General features: G+C 45.1%; 1 pseudogene across 1 annotated transcript; it reads right to left on the reverse strand.

The window, feature by feature from the left end:
• Positions 1-8,293: 8,293 nt before the first annotated feature.
• On the reverse strand, positions 8,294-9,272 carry LOC309805144 (transcription factor BTF3-like; annotated as a pseudogene). Its single transcript has one exon. The product of its transcript is annotated as a transcription factor BTF3-like (transcript).
• Between the last annotated feature and the right edge of the window lie 1,239 nt (positions 9,273-10,511).

Genomic DNA, 10,511 nt, shown 5'->3' on the forward strand with positions numbered 1-10,511 from the left:
TTCGGACTCCGTGCTTTCACTGCCAAGGGCCCGGGTTCTATCCCCGATTGGGGAACTAAGACTCCACAAGCTGAATGGCACAGCAAAACAAAACACCCAAAATTAAACAGGGAAAAAAGATAGATGGGGTTGTAAATGACACATGACTTGAGGGATTTATGTCCCATGGCTCTGCATGCTTTTAAGACATTTGATGCATTATTGCCAAATCTCAAGGACTTCTTGTCTGAAGGCAAAGTGGTAACAGCCCTCTCCCCTCGGGAAGGCTTCACCTACAAGGTGTTTAAAACTCAGGAGGGGTGAGAGCAAAGATTCTGGCCAGAACTCGAGAGCCACAGGGATGGCAGGATGAGGGGCTTGGCACTAGAGTCAGCCTTGGGTATCCACGGGTTCCACATACTGGGATCCAACTGATCCCGGGTGGCCTCAGCCTGCAGAGGCTTGAAGCAGGATTTCGGTTCCAGGCCAGAGATTGAAGTCAGGCCACAGCAGTGACGGCGCTGAATCCTAGCAACTAGACCAGTGGCCGGTGGCAAGGCCCTGGCCCGTCAGCTGTGTAGAAACGAATTTCCACATAGAGACGGAAAGTAGTGAAGCAAGTAAAGTGTTTATTAGGAGGAAAAAGGGTATGTGTGGATAGACACATGGGCGGGCTCAGAGAAAGAGTCGCGCCCCAGTGGTAGTTTGTATCACTCATATGGGGCATTTCTTCCAGGTCTCCTTTGGCCAGTCATCTTGCTTTGCCTCGTTCTGAGTCCAGAACGAGGCAAAGTTTATCTCAGGGTCCTCCCATGTGTGGGCGCACATCTCTTAGGCAAGATGGATTCTGGCTAAGTGGCCTGTGGGTAGGTTGACATCACCTACTATATCGGTGGCACTCCCTCCCTTTTTGACCTTCAAGGAGCGTTTCTGTGTGTGTGTAGTCAGGAAGGTATTCTTGACCTCGAGAATGAGAAATATGTGGTCTCTTATCTGGGCAGGGCTTAGCTTCTCCTCCCTCCTGCTATTTTGGAGTGTCTGTCCACAGGGGACAAACTCCAACTGCCCAGCCTGGGACCCATCTATCTCCTGCCTTGCAACCAACCGTGGATGGAAAATACTCAGGAGAAAAAAACTCCAGAAAGTTCCAAAAAGCAAAACTTGAATTTACAACTATTTACATATCATTTACATTGCATTTACAACTATTTACATAGCATTCCTACTGTATTAGCTGTTGTAAGTAATCTAGAGATGATTTAAAGTATATGGGAGAGGGCTTCCCTGGTGGCGCAGTGGTTAAGAATCTGCCTGCCAATGCAGGGGACACGGGTTAAAGCCCTTGTCCGGGAAGATCCCACATGCCGCGGAGCACCTAAGCCCGTGCACCACAACTACTCAGCCTGCACTCTAGAGCCCGTGAGCCACAACTGCTGAAGCCTGCGCACCACAACTACTGAAGCCCACACGCCTAGAGCCTGTGCTCCACAACAAGAGAAGCCACCACAATGAGAAGCCCACACACCGAAATAAAGAGTAGGCCCCGCTCGCCGCAACTAGAGAAAGCCTGCACTCAGCAAAAAAGATCCAATGCAGCCAAAAATAAAAATAAATAAAAATAAATTTATAAAAATAAAAAATAAAGTTTATGGCAGGATGTGTGTAGGTTATATGCAAACACTATGCCATTTTATATCAGGGTCCTGAGCATCTATGGATTCTGATATCCCCAGGTCGTGGGCAGTGGGGGTTGTCCTGGAACCAATCCCCCTGGATACCAAGCAGGAACTGTACTGGGTTTTTCTACCCCTCAGGTCCTGAAACATCATGCAGCAATTTAGGGAAATCTTTCCACACTGCGTTAAACACTGGTGTAATCTTTTTTTTTTTTTGAATTTTATTTTATTTATTTTTTTATACAGCAGGTTCTTATTAGTTATTCATTTTATACATATTCGTGTATACATGTCAATCCCAATCTCCCAATTCATCCCTCCCCCCACCCCCGCCGCTTTCTCCCCCTGGTGTCCATACGTTGTTCTCTACATCTGTGTCTCTAGTTCTGCCCTGCAAACCCGTTCATCTGTACCATTTTTCTAGGTTCCACATATATGCGTTAGTGTACAATATTTGTTTTTCTCTTTCTGACTGACTTCACTCTGTATGACAGTCTCTAGATCTATCCACGTCTCCACAAATGACCCAATTGGTGTAATTTTTTTTTAATTTTTTTATTGAAATGTAGTTGATTTACAATGTTGTGTTAATTTATGCTGTACAGCAAAATGATTCAGTTTATATATATGTCCATTATGGTTTATCACAGGGTATTGAATATAGTTCCCCGTGCTATACAGTAGGACCTTGTTGTTTATCCATTCTATGTATAATAGTTTGCATCTGCTAATCCCAAACTCCTAATCCATCCCTCCCCCATCCCCATCCCCCTTGGCAACCACAAGTCTCTGTGTCTGTGAGTCTGTTTCTGTTTTTTAGATAGGTTCATTTGTGTCATTTTAGATTCCACATATAAGTGATATCATATGATATTTGTCTTTCTCTTTCTGACTCACTTCACTTAGTATGATAATCTCTAGTTCCACCCATCTTGCTACAAACACTGGTGTAATTTAAACACATACTGACCTTTTAATCCCCCTGCCCTACGACCCAGGCTCATCCTAAGTGAAAAATGCAACACTCCTCTCTGCCGTTCAGCTAAGGATGCCTTGGGTTTCTCTCTTACTAAATTCTCCAAGATACTGTACTGATTGAATTCTACAAGTCACAGAAGGGAGGCAATGACATGATTCTCCCTTGCATGTATGTATGTATGTATTTTGGCTCCATGCGGCTTATGCGATCTTAGTTCCCCGACCATGTATTGAACGTGCACTCCCTACAGTGGAAGCCCAGGGTCTTAACCACTGGACTGCCAGGTAAGTCCCTCTCCCTTGTATTTAAAGTGTGTGAGGGACTTCCCTGGTGGCGCAGTGGTTAAGAATCCGCCTGCCGGGACTTCCCTGGTGGTCCAGTGGTTGAGACTCCATGCTTCCACTGCAGGGGGCACGGGTTTGATCCCTGGTCAGGGAGCTAAGATCCCCACGTGCCACGCAGCGGGGCCAAAAAAAAAAAAAAGAATCTGCCTGCCAATGCAGGGGACACGGGCCCTGGTCTGGGAAGATCCCACATGCTTCGGAGCAGCTAAGCCCGTGCGTCACAACTACTGAGCCTATGCACTGCAACTACTGAAGCACACGTACCTAGAGCCCATACTCTGCAACAAGAGAAGCCACCGCAATGAGAAGCCCACACACCGCAACGAAGAGTAGCCCCCGCTCGCCACAACTAGAGAAAGCCCGCACATGGCAATGAAGACCCAATGCAGCCAAAAATAAATAAATGTATGTATGTATGTATGTATTTATTTATTTAAAAAACAAAGCGTGTGAAAAGAAGAGCAGGGGATTGAGTCAGTCACCATCCACCTGTGCCAGGTCAGGCCAGACTGTATCTTAGATCCTGGGGATACCAGGATGATCTAACACTTGCCCTGCAGAGTATCAGGGCAGTCAGACACCGTCACAGAAAGGACAGCACATCTGGGGGGATGGGAACCAAAATGTCAGCTAACAGCGGTCCTTTGCCTGTGGTAGGAGAATGAATTAGGATTTTTTTCCTTGTTGCTTACCAATATCTCCTAAGTATTTTACATTAAATATGTAATTCCATAATTCAAGTTAAATAAATATTAAAGAGCTGGCAGTAGACTAGAGGATGCTTTGGTAACAAGGGAGGGGGCTGAGGACACAGAGGTACAGTGGACAGGATGGAAGGTGGAAGGGGAGGAGAAGGGTCCAGAGCTGAGGGATGAAGCTTCTGCTCCAGCCAGGGGAGTGACAGGAACCAGATTTCCTCTCCCATCTGACACAACTCCCAAATTGGGCAAGATGTATGAAAGAAGGTTTTCAAGACACTGGACATGTCTTGGAGGGACAGTGGCTCCTGAGACCCACGTGACCGCACCAGTGTGCTGCTTGAGAGAGTTCCAGGCTGTGGTGCTGGGGACCACATGCTTCGGAGCAACTAAGCCCGTGCGTCACAGCTACTGAGCCTCTGCACCGCTCTCTCCCTGAGTGCCCAGGGAACTGAGAGTCCAAGCAGACCAGGGCACGCAGACACCACCCGAGTGCGCCTCGCAGGGAATGCGTGAACACGGGAGGATGTCCCCGCAGTGGCATACCGTGTGGCAGTGAAAAGAAACCAACTCCTGATCCAAGCTGCCACCTGTCTGAATAACATGGAGTGAAAGAAGCCAGAAGAAAATGGTACATAGTGGATGATTCCCAGCTATTTAAAAGTCTAGAAAACGCAGCCGTCTTTAGTGACAGAAAGCACATCAGTGGTTGTCTGGAGGGAGAGGGGGGTGTGGTTCACAGATGCTTCATGGGTATATACACACGTCACAATGAATCAAATTGTGCACCTTAAGTATACAGAGTTTACTGTATGTCAACTATACCTCAATAAAGCTGTTTTAAATAAAATTAATAGGCTTCAATTTTAGGTTTACAGAAAAACTAAGCATACAGTAATGAAAATCTCCACAGACTCCCCGCCAGCCCCCGTTCCCCCACCCAGTTGTTTCCCCTATTATTAACATTTTGCTTTAGTCAGGAACACTTGTTACAATTGATGAACCTACAAACAGATATATACATATTTATTTATTTTTTGAAGTATAGTTGATTTACAATGTTGTGTTAGTTTCTGGTGTACAGCAAAGTGATTCAGTTACAAATATATATTCTAATACATTCTTTTTCATATTCTTTTTCATTATGGTTTATCACAGGATATTGAATATAGTTCCCTGTGCTACACAGTAGGACCTTGTTGTTTATCCATTCTTTACATAATAGTTTGCATCTGCTTATCCCAAACTCCCAATCCATCCCTCCACCATGGCTCATTTATTTTTATCATTGAATATATGCCATTGTCTGGATGTACCATCGTGTGTGTATCCGCTCACCTCTTGAAAGACATCCTCAGAGCCGACTGGGCGGGTTAGGGCAGACACCACGGAGCGGCACAGCAGGACGAGTTGTGGCGCGTGATGACCACCAGAGGGCGCCAGATTCTCCCTTCTGTCTCACCAGGACGGCACCAGCCATTTCCCCCCTGTCCTAACCCCACTGTTCGCTGCGCTAGGGCTGATCGGGTCTTTGCCTTGAACTAGGGTTGATCTGGAAACCACTTGTGGGAAAAATTAAGTTGGACTTGTTTCCTTCGGATTAAAAACCAGGGTTTCATGACTAGATGCATGACGGGGTGCGGGCAAGGCGTGGTACTTTGTTGAGCGTTTATGGGGGCTTGTCCAGAATCTCTCCCCCAAAGAAGTTAACTGAAGAGTCAGCTGGATCTGCCATCTGTAGAGATGAACTTAGCTGTTGGGGGGCGGGGGAGGGGGAAGGAAAAGCAGCCCCGAGCCTGATTTCCCATGACTGCAGTGCCAGCGACCCCTTGCCCAAGGCTGCTTGCATCTGGTTGGATGAGAAATCAGGGGCCCAGCAGAAGGGGTGATGGCTTGGAATCTGGTCCGAGGGACAGCCCCCCTTCCTCTATCTATTGATTACGTTAAGCTGCTGTTGCTGGCTGCAGACAGAGTTGCCTTCCCGGGTGTGTGCAGGGCTCCCCGCGTGGATTCAGGGCAGGTGATGTGTGCCTTGTCTTCACCCTGTGTTCTCAGTTATGGCTCTTTAGGGGAAATAGTGCCTGTTCCAGAAATACTGATCGATTTTTTTCAGAATGTATTATTAAGGGCTCAGAATAAGGAATCTTATGCCTACAAATAGGTTTTTAATTATTGATTCATGATAACTTATTACACACTGAATCGTATTGAGGGACGATTATGCATTTAAAGCCATGTAAGTGTTCCCATGAAAACTTGAGTGAAGTTGGAACTTTTATTATTTATTTATTTATCGGTGTCTCGAGGCATGAGGGATCTTAGTTGCTCGACCAGGGATGGAAACTGTGCCCCCTGCAGTGGAAGCGGGGAATCCTAACCACTGGACCACCAGGGAATTCCTGAAGCTGGAACTTTTAAACTCTTTTTTCATTCCTTATTTCCTAGTCTCTCGCCTTCATCCCTTTTTAAGGAAAATGATATCAGTTCATTCTGGTGAATCCGGAGCAACCTGAACAAAGATAAATTGACCCCAAAGAGGACTTAAACAAAGTCTAGTTCCTTTCTACTCCGGTGGTACCTGGGTTCCTCAGACCCTCATACAACATCTCACCTATAGAGAACAAACTAGTGGTTACCAGTGGGGAGAGGGAAGGGGGGAGGGGCGACAGGGGGAGGGGAGTAAGAGGTACAAACTATTGTGTATAAGCTACAAGGATATATTGTACAATATGGGGAATATAGCCAATATTTTATAATAACTATAAACGGAGTATAACCTTTAAAAATTGTGAATTACTATATACTACAGCTGTAACTTATATTGTACATCAACTATACTTCAATAGGGCTTCCCTGGTGGTGCAATGGTTAAGAATCTGCCTGCCAGTGCAGGGGACATGGGTTCGAGCCCTGGTCCAGGAAGATCCCAGTGCTACGGAGCAACTAAGCCCATGCGCCACAACTACTAAGCCTGCGCTCTAGAGCCCACGTGCCACAACTACTGAAGCCTGCGTGCCTAGAGCCTGTGCTCTGCAACAAGAGAAGCCACCACGAGAAGCCTGTGCACCGCAACGAAGAGTAGCCCCCGCTCGCCACAACTAGAGAAAGCCCGCGTGCAGCAACGAAGACCCAAAGCAGCCAAAAATAAATAAATAAATAAATAAAAACTATACCTCAAAAAAAAAAAAAATCTTGGAATTCCCTGGTGATCCAGTGGTTAGAACTCCAGGCTTCCACTGACGGGAGCCTGGGTTCGATCCCTGGCCAGGAAACTAAGATCCTGCAAGGTGTGCAGTGCGGCCAAAAAAAAAAGTAAAAACCAAGCAAACAAAAATCTCACTTAAATCCCTGCCTGCCTCCAGGAGCCAGAAGTCGTAAGTCATGAAGTAGGAGATTACTGGGGAGCCCAGCCTGGGATCGGGGAGACCTCAAGGGTAGGTAGGTGCGTCCTAGGCAGAGGACACAGTGTGGGTGGGCTAAGACCACCAGGCCACATGATCCTGGGCCCTGGTACAGAGCTGGACGTGGTCCTTGGCAGCTGGGGTGGCACATGCACTTTGTAGAAACTAATAGCCTTTTGTTTTGTAGTTTTAGGTTTACAGAAATATTGAGAAATGAGTACAGAGAGTTTCCATATACCTGCCCACTTCTCCCTGCCCCCCCCAAGTTTCCCCAATTATTAACATCTTGCATGAGTGTGGTGCAACTGTGGTAAAGAAAGAAGTGAGGGCTTCCCTGGTGGCGCAGTGGTTGAGAGTCCGCCTGCCTTTGCAGGGGACATGGGTTCGTGTCCCGGTTCGGGAAGATCCCACATTCCGTGGAGCGGCTGGGCCCGTGAGCCATGGCTGCTGAGCCTGAGCGTCCGGAGCCTGTGCTCTGCAACGGGAGAGGCCACAACAGTGAGAGGCCCGCGTACCGCAAAAAAAAAAAAAAAAAAAAAAAAAAAAAAAAAAAAAGAATGAAGTGAGATTGATGAGATTTAATTAGTTAAAGCCCATAATTTACAGCAGGGTTCATGCTTGGTGTCATAGAGTCCTATGACTTTTGACAAATAATGACAGGTATCCACCCAGTATCATACAGAAGAGTTTCACTGCCCTAAAAATCCCCTGGGCTCCACCTGTTCCTCCCTCTGCCCAACCTCCTGGCAACTACTGATCTTTTACTGTCTCTGTACTTCTGTCTTTTCCAGAATGTCATACGGTATATAGTGTTTTCCAACTGGCTTCTTTCACGAAGAATTTAAGGAACCTCCATGTCTTTTCATGGTTTGATAGCTCTTTTTTCTTCTTTTCCTTTCTCATATGCTCTTTATCCATTCCTCTGTTGATGGACATTTAGGTTGCTTCCATGTCTTGGGTAATGTGAATAGTGCTGCAGTGAACATGGGGGTGCATGTATCTTTTCGAATTATGGTTTTCTCTAGATATATGCCCAGGAGTGGGATTGCAGGATCATACGGTAGGCTTATTTTTAGTTTTTTTAAGGCTCCTCCATACCACTCTCCATAGTGGCTGTACCAGTTTACATTCCCACCAACAGTGTAGGAGGGTTCCTTTTTCTCCACACCCTTTCCAGCATTTATTATCTGTAGACTTTTTTTTTTTTTACTTACACTGTCATTTTAAATCTTTAATCAGATTCCATCTGTGATTATCAGTCATATTACATGCCATGATTAGCTTTCTGTAAACAATTTTGCTTTCTGTGTACAAATCAGTATTAATGAAATAAAATATAAAACAGTATACTAAGCAAAGAACTTTATTAATCTTTGTTTCAAACTTTATTCCCAGGCTTCCTCAGCTTAATTAGCTGCAAAGAATGAATTGTATATAAGCAAAAACTGAAAAGAGCTGCAGTGTCCAGGGGCTTGGGCTTAAAAATATTAGAGATCTAGATTTTATCAGATCCATAAACAAAATTTTAAAAAGCAGTCATAATATAAAATAGCAGCTCCCAGTAACTTCTTCAAGATTTATCTTCTTCAGAAGTTGACTCAACTCAGTTTGCTTCATTTTTGGAAGCCTCATCAAAATTCTCCACAAGATCTGGAACTTCATCATCATCATCCTCTCCAGTAGCAAGTGGTGCTTTTCCATCCACAGATTGTTTGGGCAGAGCTTCAGCCAGTCTCCTTAAACTGGTGAGACTGTCTGCGCCAAGCTGGTTTAAGATGCTGGGTAGCATTTCTGTCAGCTGCTTTGTCTCAGCATGGCCTGTAATGGTGAAAGTGTTTGCTGCCAGAGATGCCCTGAACTTTAGGGTTGTTAAAGTGGATCACTGTTCCTTGGTTTGTGAACATATTCACCTCTTCAATACCAGAGATATTGTTTACCCCTAACTTCTTTAAAGAGAACTGAAGTTTTTTGTCGTCTGCTGTGGCTGTTCTATGAACCACCTTCTTCTTTCTGCGAGCAGTTCCTTTCCCACCAGTGCGCACTTGTGCCTGCAGTTTGGCGAGTTTCTCCTGGTTCATGATAGTTTCTTTCATCTTGTTGGAGCGGAAATGGGGCCGCGCGGGGGACTAGGGTTGGCGCTCAGGGGGGTCTCGGGCAGACCAGCTGAGGTAAGGCGCACACACGCGGGGATGCAAGATGGCTATCTGTAGACTTTTTGATGATGGCCATTCTGACCAGAGTGACGTGATACCTCTTTGTAGTTTTGATTTGCATTTCTCTGATAATTAGCAATGTTGAGTGGTTTTTCATGTGCCTGTTGGCCATCTGTATGTCTTCACTGGAGAAATATCTATTTAGATCTTCTACCCATTTTTTGATTGGGTTTTTTGATTTTGAGTTGTATGAGCTGTTTGTATATTTTGGAAATTAATCCCTTGCATTTGAAAGTGCAAATATTTTCTCCCATTCTGTAGGCTTTTTGTTTTGTTTATGGTTTCCTTTGCTGTGCAGAAGCTTTTAAGTTTAATTAGGTCCCATTTATTATTTTTTTTTATTTCCATTACTCTAGGAGACAGATCCAAAAAGATCTTGCTGTGATTTATGTCAAAGAGTGTTCTGCCTATGTTTTCATCTAGGAGTTTTATAGTATCCAGTCTTACATTTAATTCTTTAATCCATTTTGAGTTTATTTTTATACAGTAGAATATTATTCGGCCTCAAAAAGGAAAGAAATTCACACACCTGCTACAACATGGATGAGCCTTGAAGACATCATGCTCAGTGAAATAAGCCAGATGCAAAAAGACAAATAGTGTATCATTCCACTTATATGAGGTCCCTAGAGGAGTCAGATCCACAGAGACAGAAAGTAGGAGAGTGGGTGCCAGGGGCTGGGGGAGGGGGATGGGGTGTGAGTGTTTAATGTGGAGAGAGTTACACTTTTGCAAAACAAAAGTGTTCTGGAGGCTGGTTGCAAAACATTGTGAATATACTTAATAAGACTGAACTGTACACTTAAAAATAGTTAAGATGGTAAATTTTATATTATATGTATTACAATTTTTTAAAAAAACAGGGATATGAAATTGTTGAAAACGGAGTGATCTCAGAGCTGCCCAAAAGGAGTACAGCCAAGGCTAAAGGTAAGGATGAGCTGCTGTATGGCCTGGAGCTGGCGATTCTGTGCGGGACCTGGCCTGGCAGCTCAAGCCGCAAGCAAGGACCCTCCGGAACCCAGCTCCCTGTTTGATGAAGGAAGGTTTAAGAGAACGGGCTCCTGCAGTGCAGATGCTTGCTCTCAGCTCAAGGTCATTCCTGCTTGTCCTTTGATATTTGTGTCTGCAACCTCTGTTTGTTTGGCACCACTGAGTGGTATTCAGTATCTTAGTTCCCAGACCAGGGATCAAACCTGTGCCCCTGGCAGTGGAAGTGCA

The sequence above is a fragment of the Mesoplodon mirus genome (assembly GCF_964341445.2).
Source record: "Mesoplodon mirus genome assembly, chromosome: 5".
Lineage (NCBI taxonomy): Eukaryota > Metazoa > Chordata > Mammalia > Artiodactyla > Ziphiidae > Mesoplodon > Mesoplodon mirus.